Genomic DNA, 24605 nt, shown 5'->3' with positions numbered 1-24605 from the left:
GCAGTGCTGTTGTGTTGCCGTCCGGATCTCTTCCTCTCGGGGCTATATATATCCATCGGTTGTGCGTCTGGTGGGTGCTCTGGTGTGGTGGGTGCGCCGTCTACCGATCCCTCGTGTTACGGGTTACTGCTGCCGGCCGGCCGGCCGTTTGCCTACGCGCGTACCCGCAGTGCGGTCGACCGCCGGGTGACTTAGTCGGAGACCGTTGCCCGGTTGACAAGGGCGCGCGCGTCAAACGACAGTTGTTAAACGACGTACGCGACGGCGACGAGGACGACAACGACGACGACGACGACGGCGGCGCGGACGAGGACAACAACAATAACAACAACAACAACGACGACCACGTCGGGGATATGTGCGGGTGCGCTACGTCCACGCGGCGAGGACTGGGGACTGCTGCGGGTAAATCGGCACGGCGCGCCAAGTCCTCGTGTTCGGTGCATAGGACGCCCGGGATACGGTAGCTCGTCCTTCAGCGTTACTCCTCATCGACGCCCGCGGGCAATGTGCCCACCCGCCGGGATAGCAACGTGAGTATACTTTTTATTAACCGCCCGTCTCCCTTCGTATAGGGTCGCGCGACTTGGAAATGGCCGGTCGCGGCGGTTGCGTACGTTGCCCTTTTTGCTACGCGCGAGAACGCGTCCGACTTGACGCTGACCATAACTACTTAACTCTGGTTTTTTTTCGGTTTTCTGTGTATATTTTCGGGTTATTGATTAGAAGGGTTCAATAACTGTCAAGTAACACTTCGAGTATTGTTTATTGGATATTTAGTTAATTTGAGGAACTCTAAAACAATCATTCAAAATATTAAATAACAGTGATATTTATATTTGTCAATTTATCAGTTTTAACAACAATATAATGAAACAATAGAGGAGTAAGATTTATATTTGCCAATTTGTTATAGCGAACTTGTTTTTAAATTTTTCCAACATTTTTTCTCCAGACGTATTTTAAAAAAAGATTTGCTTCAAGATGTTTTTTTATATTGTCTTTGTCAATATTGAGTTTAATATTTAACGCTTGAGAAATCTTTGAATTTTATGTCGGGGAAAAATTGTGGACACTAACTAGATTTTCATAACTCGCAAAACTATTTTGCAATTTAAACTTTAACGTTTTGATATTTTTCGACATTTTCTATCTTGAAAGAAAAATTTCTTTAAAGAAAAAAATCTTTCGGAACGTCTGGCGTTCCTCAAATACTTCGAAGAAACTGCTTTCGGAACATTTGACCAAACAAGGTTAGCGTAAATCATTATTATTTTAATCGGTGCCATTTTAAGCCGCGTTCTTTTTACGTATTTTTATCCCCCGTTAAGATTCAAAAACACGTCACACACGTCTTGAAAGAGAACCGCTTTGCGGTCAGGTTATAACTCGATTATCAATTATTTAACGCTCTTCTGATTTCAATTGGAACGCCAGACGAGATCTCTGTATGTTTCACTTACTTAGCGACTTCGCGAGCAACTCGCGTGAAAAAAAATGAACGATCGATCGATCGAGCTCAGCCCCTCTAGTTAAATACAAGCCGAGGCTATTTCGCCGCGACGCCCGCGTCCTTACTCGAAGCGAAGGATAAATTGCCTCTTTTCCCCGAACTTTTCTCCAGGAAAAGCCACCCGAATGCTCCTACGGAGTCGTGCGAAAACGTCGGAGTGCTTTCAAAGGGGCGGAGAGAGGGTCTGGGCGTAGTCCTTCTGCCAACGCTCTGTCTGACTATACTCTTTCTCTCTTCTACTTTCTCGCGCTGCGCCTGTTCGACTACCGTTCGCGATGATTTAAAATTTCTCTCAAGTATCGCAGATCGATCGCGTCTGCGTGGAAGATTTTTTTTTTTTTTTCAACTATACATTATTTCTCTAATTCTTTACATTTATATTTCAACGCGTTCGTAAAATGCGGAATAAAAAAAATTGCAAGCCATTTGCTTTGGCGTGGCTAAAGAATTTTAACATTATGAACAAGTTGAAATTCTTCGTCATTTAAAAGTGAAATTTATGAAAATCAAATAAATACACGTAAAATTCGGTCATCCGTCTAGCAAGTGACACACACATGTCCGGTATACTTTTTTGTCTGTAGACGATGACACAAAAGGTTTTGCAAGTGTTCGCAATTCGGTATTTATACATATTTAAATGATTTGTTGCCAATAACGGCGCACGTTGAGGAGCATGATGTACAGGCAAAGCTGTTTTTCAATTAATCGGTATCAATTCGGGGAAAGAAAATATATAAAAATACACAAAAGTCGTGATATCGAATGTTCAAACGATTTAAAAGCAACGCTTACGCTTTTATATTGTAGTTGCTATTTTTATTGTTGACACATCGATATAAAAGTATAAAACACATATAAAAATATAAGCGACGCCATCGAAGCGTTGGACATTCATGACAGTTTAACGAAAGCGACGAAGTTAGACGATTTCTAATAAAATTTTGCTGTCTATATGTGTTTTTTTGGGAGATTTTTCTTTGATGTTTCTCTCTCTCTCTTCTCTCCCCTCATTTCTTCTTCTCTCCTCTCCTCTCCTTATTTCTTACAATGGCTGAAAATGGCCCTCGCGTTTCGAAATGTGTGTCATGGAAATAACGTAACATAAATAATGTAATTCTTGACGTTGTGTTTCTTCCTTTCTGTCACCGTGCTGTCACACCACGGGATATCACTTATTTAGATTGTAAACATGAAAACGTCACGGACAGTATATGAGGAATAAAGCAAAAGAGACAAAGATCTCCCCCGCTATTTTTATATTTCGCACAAGTAAGTTAAAGCTGATAAATATAGAGATACGAAGCTTCTTCGCAATTTGTTTTGCCGAGCCGTTTGATCAAATGTGTTTCTTGGAAGTTAAAAACTAAAACTATATACTATATACATCGCTGAAATTTTTCCAACTCCGGTTTCTCGCTGTACAAGTATTTCGTAGTGCAGTCGCAATCACGCTTTTAGGTCGACGGCACCACCTTCGCGTGTGTTGTCCGTGCATTCGATTTAGGACAGGATTTAAAGTGCACTCTATCATAGTCCCTACGTGCGCAATAAATCCGTTTGCATTTGTGTCATGAATTCCCCCTCTCTCCCTTCCTCTCTCTGTTTCTCTTTTCCTCTCTCTCTGTCTCTCTCTCGTTCTCTTTCCCGTCTCGCTCTCTTTTTTGGTTTTGCCCTCGCTGTACCGTGACCAGGACTGTCAACGCGAAATATTGTCGACGGTGCACCATACAGCGTTTGCGCGCGCCGCTTCCCTTCGCCTGATAATTTTGAAGAATGATCCTTCGGACCAACAAAGGCCGCGATAAACTTACGCAAATGACGGCGAAAAATCGCGGGGATTCTCGTCGATGCTCTCACGTCGGATCGTCGACGACGACAACGCATGGCTTTATATTTCTTTGTTTGTTTATTTATTTATTTATTTGTTTTTTCAATTTTCAACGAGTATCGGACGAGGATGAGCGCGCGGGGGTGGAAAGTTTTTTTTCACATCGACGTTTGACCGAGCCGTTTCGTCCTTGCCGCGACACTTCCGGATAAAGCGCGACACTTCCGGCGTGTTGAACGAACTCAGGTTTCTATGGAAATGCGAACGAAACGGTCGAAACCTGCTGACGCGCCGGCACTTCCGGAAACTTCGTCATCCGACGTCATTTTGCGACGATGAATCCATTGATTGAAGTTCGTCCGGCCGGTTTTTGTATAATATACAATTTGATTTTCGACAACGCATATATTGACGTCGTTTCAATAAAAACAAAATACTTGTCAACAAAAGCGAATTTTACAAAAAAAAAATCAGTTTTATTATTCTATTCTTCTCTTTGTTCAAAAACCGAAAGAGTGAAAGTTTATATTAAATTTTAAATTTATTATTCATTTTTTTTTTTTACAAAACATACTTGCTTTTTTTTTTCAAAGGACATCTCATCACAGTCTTCAAATTAAAATCGTAATTATAATGACATTCTGTGCAACGCCTTTGAGCAAAAAAATCGCGCCTTTAAGGGGGAAGAAAAGTGTCATCGTCGGTGAATCGTCTATGTTTGACGGTGTGCGATTTGAGGCGATCGAGATATATTAATAGTATTCAAATTTATGATTCATACCTGACGCGATCGCGCTCCCGAATGAAATTTACATTCGAATTAACGGCCGTGTTGTGCCGTATTCAATTTGCAGCTCGTCGCGGCGCCGCAGCGGTCGCTCGATCCTCCTCTCCAAGACGGTTCGTTCCGATACCTTCTTTTGTTTCTTGATTGATTGCTGAATATAGATTGCCGCGCGTTCAGACAGTCGATCGAATAAATTGTTAACCGATAAGCATATAGACGAAACGCATTATTGAGCGCCGGCGAACACGGAAATCGTTTGTAACGTAATATTGTTTAGAAACGCGCGGGGATATATTGAATGCGCAAACTGTTGGGGAACAATCGAAACGGCGTGTTTATTTTGCAGCGTAATTTCTTTCGAGTTTTTTTATAAAAGCTACGAGCATCAAACGTCAATACTAAGCGTCGAATGTGTTTGTAATCGCGTTACCTCTCGGTCGCTTCCAATTGTGACACACGCGCGTGCGATTCGGCGACTTTGATAAAATACTCGACAAGTAAAATTCCGAAAAAAAATCAAGTGAAAAATAGATGCAAATTAAAATTAACAGAGGTTTGACGAGACAATACAAAAAGAAAGAGAGAGAGAGATAAAAAGAAAGAATGACACTTGTCAAACCTCACATTTCTGCGTTTTAACACTCAATTGCGACCGAGGGAGATAGATTATTTCACCGCCGTTAAATTATATGGAGCGTTTAATCAGGTTACTACCAACCGCGCGCGATATAAAAATTTAGAAGCGTCGAGGAAGATAGGACGCCGGATGAGAACGAGAGGAGAATCGATTTCCGGCCGGAGAAGAGAGAGATTCGCTCTGAAAAAGAGAGAGAGAGAGAGCTCGTTTATGGAGAGAGTTTTAATGTTCGCTTGGTGCGGACCAATTTCCGAAATTCGTGAATGCGTTTATGCTCGCAAAAACATCCGACGTCGTTGCGCCCGCCGTCGTAAAACAAGACGAGAAAACGCGTCTATGTCTTCTCATTTAAAACCGAGGTTTCGTCAAATCGGTTAAAACTGTATCGCCGCGTATAATTCGCGTGAGTGTTATACGCCCCCGTTGGCGTCGTATAAATGTTGGTCGGGCGATTCTTACATCCGCTTATAAGCTTTTACGTCTCGGGTCGGCGCGTTATGAAATTTTAGTCCTCTACGGGGGGGGAGGTGCTCGAGTGTATGTTCGCGCGTATACACGCTCCGGAAAAACTTGATTTTAAAGAAATGTGTCGCGCGCGTCGATTAACGCTATATATGTACGAAAAAAAAAAAAAAAAAAAAAAGAAAAACCGAGGAATGGGACATATTTACGAGGTAAAGGTAAAACGACACGGAGAGGATAAATAAAAACTTTGACACGGTGTGTGTGTTTCGCCGGGAGTAAAGAATGATTGTTAAACCCCCCAATTGAAAATAATAAAAACAAGCGCGCTTTACGGATCAATCGTAGGTGCGCAACACACCGACGACGTTAAATTCTTCAAAGGAAACAAGCTCCGCCGTTTGTAACCTTTTTTCACTCCGTGGGAAAACGATACCGGTCAATTGCGGACAATGTTTAAAGCGACCGAGTTGGTCGTTCACTGTAAAGCAGTGGTGTACGCGTCACGCTCCCATAGTCGAGCGAACCGCACCCATCGTATTGCTCTATTTTCTTACGCGCGCATAATCGAGTTCATGCCGGGGTGTTTAAATATATCTGACGACGTGATGTAACAGAGAATTCTATATACGCTCGAGTAGAAAACTGAACTAGAATCGCCGATTAGAAGATTGGCAATTTTATTGTTTGCGTTTTTTTAATCAAATCCCTTTGTATCCGCGACGTGCGCGGATGATTTGTATTAATTACGAGAGGCACAAAATTATGCCGCGCGATCAAACACGCACGTTTGATCGCACGCACGTGTTTATGATTATTAAGTCAAACGAATGAAAATGAGAGCGGTAGAGATAGATTTTATCAGGTGTGACAAAAAAAAAAAAAAAAAAAAAAAAAAAAAAGAAGAAACCTAAACGAATTGATTCAATTTGCGGTTACTGCGTCGACCGCCGCATATGTGTGTGCAGAAAATATACGCTAGCTGACCGTGTTTTTCGTTTCGAGAGTGATGCACTTTGACCCAGTGATGCTCCACGGAGATGTAGGTTAAACCGATTTCAAAGCAGTACGTGCATTTTATAAAATATCCTTTCAGAGCGCACATTGAACGACTTATATTGTAACAACCGCAGTTAATGGAAGTAACATGTGTGTGTGAGTATTCTTTTCGAGTTTTATAAGAATCCCAATAATCTGTTAAACATACTCCGCTGTTTTTCTTAATTCAAAAAGTACACTTTGAGATTTTGCTACATGTAATTTTGACAATTACATGTATTGTTTATTATTTGATGTGTAAATTATCGGTTTGAGATACATTTTATTGTAAGCAAAATGACAGAAAGAGAGAGAGAGAGAGAGAATTTTTTTTTTTATTTTGCAATGTCTCCTTGTTAGGTCTCCTTGTTAGGCTAAATTATCCTCTTGAATGGTAGTATCATATATACAAGAATATGAAAAAATAAATGGCAAGTGAAAAGCTCTTCTCTTCTCTACCAGACGGGGGGGGGGAAAAAAAAAAAAAAAACCGTTACATTCCTAAATCCGCGAGATTTAGGAAGAATACCAATATAGGAAGAATAAATATTGCGCCTTTATATCATTCTCGCTCTACCATTCGGCCGTGTCGATCGCTTTTCGAGCGATCACAATACTCACGAACGATCAATCTAGGCAAGCCGCGAATTCAAGGCATCAATCACGCGTGAGATCAACGCGTATCGATGTGCGAAAGAGAACAAAAGAGAGAGAGAGAGAGAAAGATAGAGAGAGAGAGTCGGGCATCCGTCAGACAAACGTCTCTCGATGTGTAAAGAGTCAACGTCGCAGCAAAAGTCGAGCGAAAATTCGCAATTTTAGATCTCGATCGGATATCGATTTCGCGCGTGCTGTTCGATCTCTCGCGTGTGCCCCTCCCGAAAAAAATTCCCCGATCGATATCCCGGACGATTCATCTATCCCACCGCAAAATCCCGTTCGAGGCCGGGAGCAGTTAATGAAATCTATAACGCCGGCGCGCACACAATCGAGATGTTAATTTCGGCTCGTTGCGATGGCGGTATGCGCCGGATGCATTTTTCATGCGGAGTTGAGTCCGGGTCGAAATGCAAACGATCCAGTTCATCTCGGCGTGAAGTGTTGCAGACAGCGGAACTGTGACGAACGCGCGCGCGCGTCGCCGGCTTGCATTTTTCCTCTCTTTCACCGAGAGCGAGCCGACGGGCGGCGCGACGAGCGATAAAGCACTTTGTGATGCAAATGTTTCGAAATAATAATTCCACTCTGTGCCGTCACACAGGCGTGCTCCGCGTGCCGTATACCATCGAATAGGGTCCGCCTATTTGCGGATCAAGTTGACCGACTTCATCCAAGAAAAACATGCCAGTCCATATCCTGTCAAAAAAAGTTATGAACTATGACGTATCGGGCATACATCTCGGGACTCTGTTATTATTAAAAAATGTTACTATCATGCGCGCTATCACTACTCGCCGTTGAATCCGAATGTTTGCTTGTTGCATTTTTCTCGAGAATTTCTCGAACAAAAAAAAAAACAAACGTTGCGATATTCAAAAACGCTACGGTTTTTTGAATTAAAAATAATGAGACAAATTTTCCTCAAGAGTTTGACAATTTCAAAAAATTATCATCGAAAGATTTATCATTTATATATGTAATTCCGACGCGCAATTTATGCGCAAATAAATGTTTGCGACAGTAGAACACGTTCTTCGCGAACCACGTGAGAGGCAATTACACATTCTTGGTTTTATAATTCCCGTACGCGTAAAATCTCGACGTTGCCTCGTGCGCTACGTCATTCTACAACGCGATATACTCGGGGCCGCAAAAGATATTAAGGTGATGTTATTGTCTCGATGACAAAAGCGTGACAACGAGCAGACGATTTTCAAAGGACGCGATGGGGTCTGAAAATGAGTCCGGGGCAAACAGAAACTTAATTGCGACCTGTGTTATACGAGCGCGCGAGTCTCGAAAGACTTTACGTTCGGTCATTGGATTCAGTTGTGTCGCGTGTGTCTCTTTAAACGAGAAGGCTCGAAATCCGGAGGCGACGAGCGGGCCTTTAACGATCTCTCGCCGAGCTCGGATAATATTCCGCGGACCGTTAAACGATTTCAGAGAGACATTACACGACTCTCGGGTCGTAATCAACATCCGGAATCGACTAAACACCGGATGTTAGAAGGCGGACTCTCAAACGATTAACCGAACGGATATACGCGTTTCACGTTCCTGACCGTCGGCTATTACGTCGTATTTTAACGAACTAATCAATCGATAGTTTGTGTGAGAAAAAAATTGTGCAAGATACGTCTGATTGAAGGGAATTTTATTTTTGCTCGAAAAGTCGAATACGCAAAAGTTCGGGTAATCGAACGGCCTCTTTTTCGTTCTTCCGCAATTTTCTCACGGCAAATACGATTAATCACAGAGAGAACGCAATCTGTAAAATCACAATCTATCGGCGCATCTCGTACTTAACGACATTTCTCTTGAGCGCGCGCAGCGTCGAGGAGAAAGACGTAGGCGTATCTGGATAAACGATTCGGTATTGAGAGAAAGATTACGTTCTCGGAGAAGGATTTGAACGCGCGGCTGAAACGAGAAAACGAAGACGATCGAAAAAGATAATCTCTCATTAAAAAATCCATGTGTACCGCAAAGTGCGCGTTTTTGAGTCGAATGTATCGCATCTATTGTTGCCTCTGTTTCGCGTTGCCGATTAGTTGGTTGATCGAGTCGAGTCGAATCGGTAAAATCAAGAAAGTAAATAATGACAGAAAAGCGATTTTGACAGTTCGTCGTATACGTGGAGAAAACTAAAAACGTGACTAAAGTAAAGTCACGTTACAGAAAAGAGTAGAAAAACAACACGTGACTAAAGTAACGTGACTGTAATTTATAGTATATATACCATTAAATAATATATATTATACATACAATTTATTATATATATATTTATAATATTATACTTTATATTGTATTATATGTATTATATACATATACTACAGTAAAGTCACTGACCTCGGTCGCGTGACCGCGGCGGGGTCACTGACCTCGGTCGCGCGACCGCGGCGGGGTCGCTGACCTCGGTCGCGTGACCGCGGCGGGGTCACTGACTTCGGTCGCGCGACCGCGGCGAGATCACTGACTTTGGTCACGTGATTACGGTATATATATATATGTGTGTGTGTATTATATATAGATATAGAATATTATATATGATATATATAATATTCTCGTATAAAAAAAAGGAATTAAGCAACGAGACTAGAAATCTTAATCGCGGTAGTTCGGGAGGATTAAAAAAAAAAGAAACGCTGGATTACAGTTGGACGGATCGATAAGTTTGCTTTGCGCGCGAAATTATCGCAATTATAAAAAGTGCCTTTTATGTTAAAAAACATGGTTCTTTGTATGTTTCTGAGAACTTTTATGTAGGATGAAAAACACAACGGAAAACATATCCCTATCGCGAAGTGGCGAAAGAAGGGCCGAGAAGCGAATCATCTGCGAGGTGTTTGCGTCAGCGAACGAAGTTTTTGTTAATCGTCGTGATCATCATCAGTGACGTTTTCCTCGTCGCTGTGTATTTGCTCAAATCGATACCGACGCCGGTGATGATTTTTCTTGTTGTTCGACGCGTTCGCGCGTCGAGATCGAAGTATTATGGAAGTGACGGGTGCAATGTGCAAGAAAAGGATAACGATTGTCTGTTTGCAACACGAAAGAAACGGAAGCAACGATAACATTGACGCGACAGCAGACGAGATTCGTTCTTCGTTCCGTTCCGCGGTTTATTATCAATAATTGACACACTAATGACACACAGAGCTGTGAGTAAGATTAATGCGTGAATATTTCGGAAGCAAGCGACGCGATAGATGTCACACCGAACGCCTCGATTAACAACAGCCGGCTCAATGGATCGAATTGATCATTATTTAAAATATAATCGACATTAATTGAGCGATTTTGTAAATAAAATACCGCAATTGTTATCGAACGAGGGATTGATTTATGATGGCGATATCAACAGGCACGCACGCAAATCGTTTTATTTGTGAACAAACTATGATTGATTGCGATTTTCAATCCGAAACATCGAAATTATCGTCCGATTATCGCGAGGCAACGTTATTACTTGTATTTGCATTTTCTGTTTATCGCGTTTGTTTACCTTACCAAAAAACGACATACACGTCGATCTTGTCTCGAAACTTTTCAGAAGCAAAAATCATTTCCTATACCGAGTTTAACGCGATTGATCGTCGGGGTCTTTCGAGCGCGCGTAGTTCCGATATTTTTAAGACTCGGGCTTGTTCGACGAGAGACGATCGTTGATCGCAATATGCGAGGGACGGCGAAAAGTTTGAAACAAGCACTCCTCGCGTAAGCTCGTCGAAGTTTCGAGAGATGCGCGCCCGTGTAACGACGTTCTTATACACAGGTAGATCAAACTTTTCCGAAAAGCTCGTATTCAAATGCAATATGAGAAATTTGTTGTTTTGTCTGTGTTACTCGAGAAGAAACTTTTCTTCTTGTGTATTGTTTTCGCAAAAGTGGAAGAAGAGCTTAACATCCTGTCGACGCAGAATCGATATTGATTGCTATACGATCGCGATCGAATAATGCCGCGTGTTTATTTTCACACGCCTCGTGTGTGTGTGTGTCATTTATTTATTGACGCAAGATGGTCAAGTTTTAATATAAGCACAGCGGTTCGCGACTACCTAGCCTAGCACGCACGACGTTCAAATTTATGATAATGCGTGCCGTGTAATATAACGATACGGAAAGCGCTATTAATCTGTTAAAGAGTTAAATGGAATTGTGAAAAGCAAAGTTTCCCCTTGCAGAGTGTTTAGTTTCCGAAAGTTTCGGGAGAGAGAGCTATTTCATTAATGTGCGCAGAAGGCGATACGGAAAATTCCGTCAATTTCGAGTCCGCGTTTAATCATTCCAACGCCTCTTACGCTCTTTTCTTGTTTTTTTTTCTTTTTTGTTTTTTTTCTTTGTTTTTTTTTTTAGTTTTTTTGGTAGAATTCTCCGCTTCTCCTCTTTCTAGCGCGCGCGCGCGCGTCAACGTGTGCGCGAGCGATACTCGGATTCCCGTCGTGAGCGTCACCGATATGAATTGGCGAACTTTCGGCCGTGAATAGGACAAAAACACTCCGCCAAATTAAAAAATATGGCAGAGGTCCAATGTCCTGCACGCTGGCACGAAACTACACTTGTGATTTCTTTCCTTCCATTCGACGAAGTTCAACCATGCGGCACCATCGGGGCTGAATTATTCCCGAGGAGGAAAATCCCCCGGCCATTTTCACGCGTACGATCTTTCGCCCGCGCACGCGAAATGGCTCCTCGCCCCGGCGTCTTGAATCACCGTCTGGGTGCCTGTCGTTTTTGCTCTTCTTCTTTTTTTTTTGTTTGTCGCTTCTTTTGAAAACGTAAATTTTTCCTCCCTCGTCCTCATTAACATACCGCTCTCGTGTTCGCGACAAGAAAGAAAAGAAATGTCTGTTTGAGAGATTTTTTTTTTTTTTTTTTATTTCGCGCTAAAACAATCCGAGTGCGAGAGAAAGAGGGACTCTTCGTCGCTCTCTCGCGAATGTATGTCTTTTTTTGCTTTCTTAAGAAGTTGTTCGCGTTTAATTTTACGCTTAATTTCTTTATTTAATCGCTCGACGCGGACCAAGTTTTAATTGCACATTCGCCGGGGTACGTTACCTCGAAAGAGGGATGAATACACTGGGCGCGACTGCGCGCACGCGAATATGTACTTGATTACGAACCACTGAAAATTTACCGAGTTGTAGCTTGGAACAAAAAAGAGTTTTCGCCGCGCAGTTCGTTTAAAGAGAGTAGTTTTGTGATTCATTTTCGTCGCTACCAAAACGTGCCCTATATATATATGTACATATATATATGTATACGCGAAGTCGTAACGAAACGACGAAGAAATATAAATATGGAAAAGCCTTTACAAATGTATGTGCGTGCGTGCGTGCGCGTCGGCGTTGACATTTTTTCGTTCACAAAGCGAAAACGGAAGAGAAATTAAAAATATATATGTCCGCGACCTTCCTCCCTTGTCTTTTATCTCTTTCTACGTGGCACGCACATTTTTAGCGGTAGCCGCGTAATATGTACGTACTTTTCATACTTTCCGTATATCTCGCGCGCGTGTGAGAAGCCACGGACGCCGGACGGAATATTCTTCTATTTTGTGGTGGGATTTTTGCGACGTGCGCCTTCGCGACAAGTATTACTAACATGCCCGGCTCGACTTTATTCTGGCTTACGTATTTTTTGCCGCTCTCGAAAATTTTGCTCGAAAAACCAGAGATGTTTCACATCTACGGTAGTTCAACACACGATCTTGCAAGAGAAAGAGAGAGTTCATACTGTGTGTTACCACTACCGTGTGTTTATTTGAGGTTTGCGCGTAACATTTTGACGAAATAAAAAGTAAGATGATTTGCACAGCAAATTTTGCGCGCGAGATGTGTCGAAATGACTCTCAGCTAAATTAAATCGCCCATACTCAGAGATTCGCGTGTAAAACTCAATTATCGCGTCTCTGTGTACACGATGCTTCATTGCTCGCGTTAAAAATTTTATCTTTTCTTTATGAAAAAAAAAAGAGAATTAGCTGATGACACTAATATTGCAAGAAGAAATTGATCCTCTTCTTGAAGAGCTCGTTTTCACAAACTTCTCGTAGGAAAAAAAAAAAATGTAATCTCGCATTTCGAGATTATTTTTTCTTCTTAGTTCTTTCAGAAGACCGGAAGATTTTAAGAATTACATCTTCGCGCTAATAAAAGTAACAAAGAGTAAAGAGTAACTTTCCGAGGGAGATAGGCAAAGAAGCAAGAAATACAGTGAATCACAGCGGAGATTGCCAGAATTAACTCGTTTCCGCAGAGGGATGAAGTGTATCCTTGTCACCGGATGATACCGGTTGGGGCGGAGAACGACGTGAAAAAAAGAAGAAGAAAAAAAAAAGAGGGTCGGCACGCTCGCAAATTTATCAACGGCACCTAAGTCCCGCTACAGGGGTGTCGTAAATACGCGGGCTGTCATTCGGTCGAAGCCCCCGGACAGGCCCATCTCGCGCGGCCCACCTCGGGACCGTTCATAATTCACATCCGATTTGAACAAAGTTTCTTGAAACTGTGGCGCGATTTGCTTAAATACATTCATTTTCCTTCTTTTTTCTCGTGCCTTTTTCCGACATACTACCTCTTTCACATCTCGTTTTTCCCACGCCGATCGCGTTCCCAAGATGCCCGGAGCTAATTTCTTCTCTCGCGGCTGTGTCCCCTTTCTCCCTTAACTGGAAAACTTTTTTGAGTTCATCAGTTATCTCTGCGGGTTGCGAACAATCGCGTGAGCGACGGTTTATAAATGTTTCTTACCGTGTCGCTCGGACGACAAAACACCGTTGCGGATGGAGAGTCCAGCGCGCGACAGATTGGGGGAAAAAAGGTCGCGTGCCGCGATTATATATCGCGCGTATTCGGGGTGTAAATCTTAAATAAATTTTGAATGTATTCTCACGAGGGCAGTGAACCACACAAGTGTGTGTGTGCGTAAAAAATTTATGGTTTTTCTTTTGCAAGTCGCAAGAGGAAAAAATTCGAAGCAACAGCGCAATAATATTTGCTCGTGCAATTAATTACCGGAAGGACTTACCGGAATCGCTCCGAGGTCCTGCGCAATCCCTTCTCGACTCGGTAAAGTTTTACTTAACTAAAAACCCTCTCTTCTCGACCTCATCTTTTCTCCGGGTAATTTTAATTTCCGAGCATGCCTGCGCGCGCTCTTATAGCTAAGGTCCACCCCCGCAAGGAATATTAACGGTTCGCCGACAAGGAGCGGAATATTTGTAAAACTATGCGTAGACCTGTGTGCGAGTACTTGGCGACGACGTGCCAGCGTCGAGGGTGGAGAAGTATGAGGAAAACTCGCAGGGAAAATACCCCGGGGAGGAGCATCCGGGGTGAGCTAAAAGCGCTTTAAACTACATACACATACACGCATATATATGTATTCGTTGAGTCGATGGGACACACACGAAAAGCTATGTCATACGACAACACCCCCGTGAATCCTCGTTGCGTGATAATTGAATATTGCAAATATTTTCAAATAATCGGAGGTTGTTCTCTTTCTCTTTCTTTCCTTCCGTCCGTCACCCGTTCCCGCGGGAACACGCTTATGCATAATTGCCATTTAAGACGGTCTCTCAGATGAGCAAATGTCGATATTGTGAAAGCCTCTTAACGACGCGACGTATCGATTATTAGGGAGTCAAGCGGAGCGTGTAGCTTCGAGCTTTCTCGCTTGTAGAAGCTTCTGAAATCTGATTAACATTTCATTACACGACGATGACTTGAGCGCAACAATTAACGAACGCACACATGCGAATGATTAATATGTAATTCCGATTCTCTCTCAAGGTGACATTTGCGGCTTAATCCTCACATTTTGCCAGAACGTACACAAATAGCGTTTTCTTCCTATGAAATATTCGCGAGACAGAGAAGACTCATATAATCATTCATATATATACGCTACGTGAGAGACACGCGGCAGAATTGTTTTTTTTTTGTTCAGGCTACGTTTGCAATATTCATTATTGACGAAAAATGCAATCACGCGTAAAATATTTATATATATACAAATGTTTATTACATTAACATTTATACGTACGTAGATGTTTGGATATATTTATATTTACGTTATAAACATTTAAGATATAATTTATACAAACGTGATAATTTATATATCATCGCGGCGGACTGTACGTGACGTAAACGCGAAAATTAATAAAAAAAAGAAAAACAATTGAGCGTATCAATTAAAACGATGCGATCTTTGATAATAAACTGTGCTCGATGCAAATAAATTCAGCAGTTTGCAGGAATTTTGCGCGAGTTTGGTACGTTCGTTTCGATAAGCCGAGTTAGGATCGAGCACGTTATCAATAGGTCACAACGCGCGCGCGCGCGCGCGTTGGCCGGGTCCATTTACTTTCCGTTGTAATGGAACCTCGCTACTAGTATATTTTGCGGCTTACGAAAGTTAGAGATCGAGAGGAAAGTACGCGAGAGAGAGAGGCGCCTAGTTCCTAGGTGTAAGTAAATTTGGTCATATGAGCATGTGCCACCCAATGGCGGGCGACCCTGTCACTTCCATGAGAGTTTCTATGGAGGAGCCCAACGCCCGTTGGGACCATCCATAATTTAGCACCGATGCGAAGTTCTCTCGCGCTCTCGTACTTGTTCGACGCAGCAGCTTCCCCTCTTTAAACCCCTTGACATGGCTCTGCTCCGGTCGATCTCTCCGCAGCAGAGACGCCCCCGTTCTTCGGAGTGTGTGTTGCGAGACTTCGTCGGGAAACAACCGACGCGACTTTTCGAGGACGAAAAGTTTCACTTGGCAAATAAATACATTCACTGCATCAATATAAGCCGGTCGTCGAAAACGACGTTGGATCGACGTTAAATAATTGCCGCGTTTTTTTATATTTTATTTTTCGACTTTGTTTGCGAAATATTCGCAATATTCGCTCGAGATGTTTATTAATATTTCAGATAGAGCAAATAATTATCGCAAATTATTGACAAAGAGGTAACTTAAATCGTAAATATACACAAGCAAGCGATAATTGGAAACGGGCGAGCCCTCGGATTAAGCAAAGTTTACACGTTCAAGCACATTGCTTCTCTCGCTACTCTCTCTTTCTCTTTCTAATCGCGAGCGAGAAATCGATAGATTCAAGGACCTCTGTGAAAGCGTTGGATTTCTTGAACCATTCATCGCTCCCAGCCACGGGTCGTTCGTGTTTGCACGGCACAACCGGTCCGTCCCTTCTACCCCCGACCGACTCGAAGGGTTCGCGAGCCTTTCTCTCGTGCGCAATCTAAGTTGCAATTACGATCTCTTTGCTGATCCAGCGCGCTTTCGGGATCGTTCCCCTTTTGTTCACCGCCGTAGGTTCGTCCTGTGTTTCTCCCGAAGTCGGGGTCTAAATTAATCCCGCAAAACCTCTTCGTTTTCGCTTCCAGAATTAAACACGTCTGATATTTAAGTAATCCAACTCGTGTGAAACTCACGAACGTAATGAATATTCATATGCAATTTTCCTGAATGTCGAAGAAATCATATCCGAGAGCGCCGGGAGTCGGTTAATGGAATAAAATACAGCTTCTCTCTCGATTGCGCGCGCGCGCGCGCGAAGGTTATAAAGGCAATAAGGGAGAAACAATGAAGGCGATCAAACATTTAATCCGGATAAACAGAAACTCGCTGTAATCACGACCGACGTTCGAGTACGTATGTTTAAAACATGGCGAAAACGGGAACGATGAAAAAGCGCGCGCGTGTATAGTCCGACGACAAGAGTCCCTGACTCTTTTGCGCCGTTTGAATAATCGAAGTTTCGCGTCTGCAAAAGACAAAGGCGCGCTTTAATCGCCGACGAAATCGATAGCCGCCGCCCCTCGGATAGGAGATCCAGTCCATATCCATTATACGCCAACCTAACCGAGGATACGTTTAAAGGCGCGGAATAGGTGGGACGCGTTTCTTGTGCGCGCAATTCGAGTTCTAATTACGAGTTTCTTGTCGTCTCAGAGTTACGTGGCTATCGAAGCATGTCCTTCGTCCTCGCGCGAAGGCTCACTTCTTAACCCGGTTCTCCATCCTCTCTCTTTTCCTCTCTTTCCTCCCTCTCTCTCTCTCTCTCTTTCCTCCATTCCGCTTTTCAACTGATACTCCAAGTCCTGGTTGACATTCGAGATTAACCCAGTTGCTCATTTCGTTTTCCCACCCTCAAACGCGTTCCTCATGATTCTGCTGGCCGAAGCGAACGGAGGAGGAGAATCGTTCCGTGTTTGTGAACCGCGCCGGGGCGATTTATTCTTCTAACGAGAGTGTCGTCGCGTTATTGCATCTCGCTCTATTTTCCGCTCGGACGGATTTTTATCGGGACGTCTTGCCTGCCGCGTCGATGATACGAGCGAAGATAACACGGCTTACAATCACTTGAATATCGAATGTTCGATATCGAGACGGCTCTTCGACATTTCGCCGGATTGTAGTCAAATAACACACAGACGACATTTTCGACAATATACCGTCAGCTTTTTTTTTTGTTTTTTTTTTTTTTTATTGTTAGTATAAAAATTTCACGAAAAGTATTTAGTCGGAGTAATCTCGGGAATGACAGAAACGCGCGCTATTTTTATTTTCCATTCTGTCTTCGGTTGCCGATATTTATCGATATAAAATCTCCCAGCAGCAACGTTGACAGAAAGAACGAACAGAGACAGTTGCTGACAAAATGGCCGTAAAAATGTGCAAGTCCCCGTTTCACGTCAAAATCGATCTGCATAGCGGTGGAACGTTCTTTGAAAGATTCTCTTATTTGCCTCTTGTTGAAATTTTCGAGTATCTTTCGAGGAAAGAGGATTTTTCGTGCTAAAATAGCAAATTTTCGGAGGGTGTGATATCGAGATGCGAGAATAAAATCATCGCAATGTCTTGCAATAATATAAAATGTAATATAAAAAAAGAAATAATAATTTAACTTGAAAAAATTAAGCTAGACTTATAATAATATTTCTGTAGAGACGGTAAAACTTTTTGCGACGTTAAACGTTGTGACGTTTATACTCCGTAAACTAATGTACGGCGCGTAACGTCACAGTGGGAAACGCAATTATTTTCTCCGATGCCTCGGCAAACGGAGATAATAATGCGTAGACGTGAAACCGACAATGAAATTATAATAATATCTCGGACAATGTGAATTACATCTGTCGTTACGACGGTGAACTTAATGGAAGCTCCCCCGTCTACATTGTCCGTCTGTGGAAATGCACGCGCTCTTTGTCCGTAACGTTCAATTACGGGAGTTAATGATTCCAACGTCCGAAAGAAAGGAAAAGAGAATTTCAAACGGAAGAAAGAAAGGAAGAAATACTAACGAGTTCTCGCGGGTGCTTTCCCCAGCTTAGTGGGAATCTGTTTTGGAGAAGGGCGGGGGGGGATTGTGTGAAGGAAATAGAAGCTCGGAATGGAAGATGAAAGAAAAGCCGGAACTTCGGAAAATTCGTGACAATAAGGCTTGACTATATACTAGGAGGAACGATCCGAGCCGATCGCTCGTCATTCTTCGGGAAACGACGAAGCTATTGCGCCGCAAAATTCATTATAGCTCGAAATAATAAATCGCGCGGTCGCGCGAGAATCGAACTTCGTTTTATTTGAAAAATCGCGCGCGATAAGTTTTTTTTTGCATATATGTAATACTGTTCAAACCGCGCGACGTCTGAAGAGAAGACACTATTTCCTGCGAACTATCTTCCGTATAAGAGGAGAACCATCTGTCTCTCTCTTTCTCTCTCTAAGGGACACCGCGAGTGAAGAATGCAGAAAAGCTTAGACGATAAGAAAATGGGAATGAGGAAATTAAAGTTCTGAGATGCCTCCCTTGAAGGCTTATAGATGGGACAGGAAATGAAGAGTCCTCTCTCCCGACTCGCGAGAAGACTCGAAGGAAAAAACCTTTAAAGGAAGATCTCGGAGATATGTGTGTCAGAATCTTGATTAATATACTTTTTGACAAAAAATTGAGATTTTTTTTTTTTTTTTTTTTTTGCGCGGAGAAAAGATACGAAATGATTCTCTGTTTCGATTTCTTTTACGTCGAGAAAAATTTATACTCTGCGTGGATTTGATTTTACGTCGCGAGATATATTGCGTGCGAAACGTTATTTACTGTTTTTACCGTATTCTTTGTCAAAGTGGTTACGTTCGCATGCAAATTTCACCGATAATCCAATGTTACCTTTGTCCACGTAGGTGTGCGAGACCACAAAGCGCAGGCTGTTAATCTCGTCTAGGGACGCTTGTGCAGAAACGACCTATTAGCCGAGTGATCTGATTTCTCTCTAATAGACTACTTATCTCAACCAACGCCCGCCTGAAGGATTTAATTCAACACAGTTACCGTGTTGGATCTCTCCGTCGTATGAGTATCGAATCGTGTCGTTAACTTTCTCTTTTTGCGAAACACTTGCACAATTTTTTTATCGCTACTATTCGCGAATTGTGCTTTAATTTGTTTGACTCGATATTCAAAAGACGTGTTACGTTCGAACACGCGACGCATGTGCGTGCAATCACGTATATTTGGACGTACACGTCTATTTAACAAGAATATTACTATTTTAACAGGAATATTACTTTTTTTAACGCGTGCATTCTACCAGAAAAAGCTTGTGTAAATTATCACAATCGATTCTCTCGAGATATTGATTACTGTCACTTTTATCTCGACGCTGATTGGACGTTTCTCGGATATGTTTCTTCGATTTATGTCGTACGAATCAAGAGGCACGATAACTCGCGCCAAGTTCACGCGCAACTAAGTCGCGCTCGTGTCTTTAAAAACCTGACTAAAGTAAAGTCACGTGACAAAGAAAAAAGAAAAAACACATTACGTGACTTTACTTTAGTCACGTGTCTTTAAAAACGTGATTAAAGCAAAGTCACATGACAGAGAGGAGTGGAAAAACAACACGTGACGGGGAGGAGAGGAAAAACATCATATATATATATTTACATATTCGTTTTGCACAAACATCCAGTTTGGCTCTTATTGACCAATTTAGTGTTAGTTTAAATTTCTATAAAAGCCTTATTTCTTTTTAATTAAAATTTTGTTTCAACAAAAGCATTTTGTTGGCAAGACAAAAATCTCAGTAGATTAAGTCAATTATTTTGCTGGCTACATATATAATTATACATATAACAAGTGTAATTTCTTGCTATTCTAGCAAATCTTTTTTTCCGTGTATTTTTTTTTTAGAAAAAAAAATATTCTTTTGACATGAGTTACGTACAAAAAGGTATTAAGATTGATAATTCATCTTCTTGAAAGTGAAAATCATCCAAAGCGAAGATGTGTGTTGACATCTTTCTTTGCTTGGACACACAATCGTTAATAATAAAAATTCGCAGACGTTGCAGACATAGCGTATCTAATTGCGAAATCTGCTTGTTTCTCTGTGCATTCTTTTCGCTCGAGGAACATCTCCTCTCTTCTCCCAATGCGTGTCAATGGGTCACTCGGCCGCGTCGACATATCTCGCGCTCTCGCGTTTTGCACGCAGCTCTTTTGCGACGGAGCAATTCAAAGGCCGCCGTTCTGTGTGTGTACGTTCGCGAGGATGAGAAGGTTCGCTGTACGGTGGAGAGAAGGAGAGAGGGAGAGGGGGATAAAAAAGACGAGTGAAACTCTATATACAAGGCCGAGCCAGAGCCTGGACAATGGCCTGGAATCCGCGATAAGGGTAGACAGGCCCCACAAAGCCGCCCCCAGTAGCTTCACGATGTCTTCTCGGTATTTCTCTTTTTTTTTTTTTTTTTTTTCGCGAACCCCAGAGAGGGTAGGAAAAAAGGCAACGCTGGAGGAGATGCGCAAGAAAGAGACAAGTACAGATAGAATAACACAAATTCTTGAATTTTTCAAAACGGATGGCGCTCGCGGGCGAAGATTAGTAAATATCGAACGATGTAAAAATATTTGTAAATGCAAATTTGAAAAAAAAAAAAAAACTATTTAAAAATAACGCGAGATCAAAATGGTGATAATTTTAAACCGTATATGTAATATGACGGTAGCGTACAATCTCTATTAATATATCTTTTGGATTTTTTTTTTTTATAATATCGAGGTGTTTATTATGAGGAAAAAAATATTACCATTGAAAACTGACTTCTTAACTGAGAGTTCAACAGACTGCTACTATTGACACGTGCGAAAGAGTTTTTTATCGATTGTCGTCGACCCTCGTACGGGTGGTGGCGTTTCGCGGTGGTAACGTACAATGTGGTGCCCATTTTCCTCAACGACGTCGACAATGGCTGAATATCTTTTACGGTATTTTTCCATTTTGCACTAAGAAGCGTGAGTAGAGGGTTTACTAGGTCAATAAGAGCTCCGGGGACTCTACGGGTCACGGACACAGGACGAATATTTTAGCGTTTTACGCACATTATTCAGTGACGAGCATTACAATTTTACGTCAAAGTTAACAACGACGCGTTTTCAGAATTTTTATTACGAAAATAATAACATCGATTTATATCGCGAGAGTATAAAAATTACAACAATAAAAACGTCGCAAAATAAATTCGACATTTTATTAGAAGAATCACGAGAGTTACGCGAGACACGAGAGCGCGCGCACGAAAGTGCGCGCGCTTTCGAGTTTTCGACCCGGATATTGTGTTATGTCTACCACATCGCTCGTTTTGGTAAACACACACGCGAATCTATTGCTTCCGATTGTTATAACGCGCCGGTATATCTTGAGTCTAGGAGAGAAGAGCCGCGAACCCCCAATGAAAATGGCCCTACGTGACACGTCCGTCGGGGGGAGACGACTTTTCGTCCCAATTCCGCATTAATCGATTTCCATACGACCCAGTTCCACAGAGATATGTACGCGCACGTACCCGTATTTACGCAGACGGGTTCAATATGCGCCCTCCACCTTCACGCGCGTTTTCATGCCGCGTCCTCTTTGCTTTCGCGCCGACTGGTTTTGTTCCGAGAGAGCGCAACCACCCCCTTTCTCCCCCGCCTCTGAATCTCCTCCAATCAAACTCCGCCGCAACTGCGGCTCACACGATCGGATTCTGGGATTTTTTTTTTTTTGCTGCGAAAGCGGAGGGTGGGATGAAAGCAAACCGTCGATGATAAACCGCAACGACGCAACGGCAGCGCGCATTCCTTTTTTTTTTTTTTTGTGCCTGCGAAATGACGCCTGCATGTGTCGACGTCGCGTTGATCGAAATCAACGCGCTCGTGTGTTAGTTTTAGTGTCTTGTCTCTTTAGAATTGATTTATCGCTTCGAAATTGAACGTCGTTGTGTGCACGTGTGTAAATTCATCGATTCGAAGTATATAAAAATATCGTATAATTTTTATGCTATGTTTTTTTTTATATTTATACGCGTTTATACGTTAAATAATAAGCAAAACGTGAAAGATCGAAAGAAGAAGAGAAAAACGGGAAAAGAGAATATAAAAGATATTTGAAAACTTTGAAGAGATTTATTGGATGAAGAGAGAAAATGTACCTTTTCGCTTTTTTTTCTGGATCATAAACGTCGTTACTTCGCGCGTTTTCCGGCGTGTCTGACATGTTAGAAGCGATTTTCTGGAATCCGCATCTCTCAGCGCGCACGAATCTGAATCCGCATCGTGAATCTGAAGCGCGCGAGCACGTTTCAACATCTCTCAAGGATAGAAGCTTTAAGCTTTTCGAGCTTGCAAACGACGTGATACGCGCAACCATGTCTGCAATTCAGAAAACGGAAGCAACGTACGTATACACACGTTGACAAAACATCTCAAAACGCGGTCTGACGCAGGACATAATTATGCGGCTTGTACATCCAAAAACATACACACATATATATATATATATATATATATGTATATACGCACATTACAGTGTCGCGCATTAGCACGTTTCGTTTTATACATTTTCCCGCGAACTGTAATCCTGACGCGAAAATATTTCGCGAATATTTTCTCGCAATTTTTCGAGTCCCGTTGCATATCATTCATTTCATGCGCATAAATTCGATGTTTAGCCCCTGACGTTGGGTTAGAGAAATCAACAGTTCATATTCTCGCTATGCGGAGGAGAGAATGAAAAGTGTATAAAGTACGTGTATAAAAAATATCATTACTCGAGAGACGCGATCGGTTGCAAAATCAAAGCGTTCTTCTTCGAAATTCGCTTGTTGTGAAAATGTAACGGGTTGTAACGTTCGATCGATGTATTGCCGCGTGTACCGAACCGGAAGTAATTACAGACTCGGCGCGTATCTCCTGTTAATGTAATACGTTTCTGCGAGACTCGCGGTGGATACACACGTGCGAGGAATGCATACACGTTGCCTAGCTAATCAAGCTCAATGTCTAAGGCTCAACGCCAATATTGATGCTCGAGATTACTCCGATTTCCGGTTGCGCCCTTTCCTTTACTACCGCCCTATAACCCTATTCCGATCGGTTTCCGCTCGGAATATTATACGTCTCTGTCAATTATCGCTTCTGTGCATATTGCGTAGAGAAATGCAAGATGCACTTTGTCTTCGCGCAGATAAATGAACGTAACTCGGAATGCGATAATTACATTCGATGACTTCGTTTTAAAACTTATCGAGCATCTCAGGATCCGACTCGTCGGACCCGCATTTTCGCGAGACCCGCATTCTGCGAGTTCTCAGTCTCTTCCTCTCTCTCTCTCTCTCTCTGTCTATCTATCAATCAATCAATCAGTCTATCTATCTATTTATCTGTCTCTCTCTTCGAAGCCGCACATTTGGGAGATTTTGACGTGTAACGGCTGACAAACATTGTACACGGTAACTGCCGCGCCGTTTCTCGTTACTCGCGAATTAGCGAGATTCTCGGCGAACGCTCCTCACGTCTTTTGTGTGTCGTCTCAATTAATTAATTAGTCGAACGCGGGGAAATGTCATGTTAAGTTTGTAGTTAGACGCTAATTTGTCATATCCACGGATAAATCCAAGTACCGAACTAATTGCAAATTCCGGATTCGCGTATCTTGCTGCAAATCTACGTTTCGCGCTAATTTTGTAGTAGACTATTTTGTGTAGACTGTACGTAAAGAGATGTTCTCGTTACGACGAGAGAAAAAATTAAAATATTGACGCGAAAAATAATGCGCGAACAAACGATAAAAAGAAAAAAACTCGTTGGAAAAACCAGCGGCGGAATTACCAACAGAATTATGTGTGTGTAACGAATTACTGGAGGATTTCGCACAACGCGCGAAGAAAAACAAATTAAATGAAAGTCGCACGCACGCGGAAAAATCCGATCTCGGGGAAAAAGTACCCGCTGAATTATCCCATCGAAGAATCGAGGAGCCGTGACCACGTTATATTCTCGTTACCGTGACACGATGCAAATTAATAAGGCGGCACTTGAAGTGATGGCACTCGGCCTTCGTTGTCTCTGTTCGTATATGTGTAATCCTTGATCTTATTGAGAGGCCGGCGCGCAAAAAAGATGTCTAGACAGTCGTACCAAAAATAGAACGATGTTTGTTAATGTTTATCGTTCTCGTTATTCGAACACATCGCGAAATAAACAATTTCTTTTTTGTGCGAGCGGAAACGTACTGAAAAAAACTTTGCTTCTCTCGTGAAAAAAAAAAAAAAAAAAAAAAAAAAAAAAAAAAAAGTGTGATTATTTTACTGCAAATAATTTTGTTATTTT

At 42.2% G+C, this 24605-nt stretch overlaps 1 protein-coding gene across 1 annotated transcript in view; it reads left to right on the top strand.

Annotated features, from left to right (window-relative positions):
• The first annotated feature begins 308 nt into the window (after nucleotides 1-308).
• LOC109857161 (acetylcholine receptor subunit alpha-like 1) overlaps nucleotides 309-24605 on the top strand; it is a 104427-nt gene continuing 80130 nt past the window's right edge. Inside the window, exon 1 of the mRNA XM_020433222.1 lies at nucleotides 309-533. The gene's annotated coding sequence lies outside the window, so the exon portion shown is untranslated. The remainder of the gene's footprint in view (nucleotides 534-24605) is intronic.

The sequence above is a fragment of the Pseudomyrmex gracilis genome, unplaced genomic scaffold, assembly GCF_002006095.1.
Source record: "Pseudomyrmex gracilis isolate BER0280 unplaced genomic scaffold, ASM200609v1 scaffold_149, whole genome shotgun sequence".
Classification (NCBI taxonomy): domain Eukaryota; kingdom Metazoa; phylum Arthropoda; class Insecta; order Hymenoptera; family Formicidae; genus Pseudomyrmex; species Pseudomyrmex gracilis.
The sequence above is the reverse complement of the archived record's forward strand: the minus strand, read 5'-3'. Positions and strand labels throughout refer to the sequence as shown.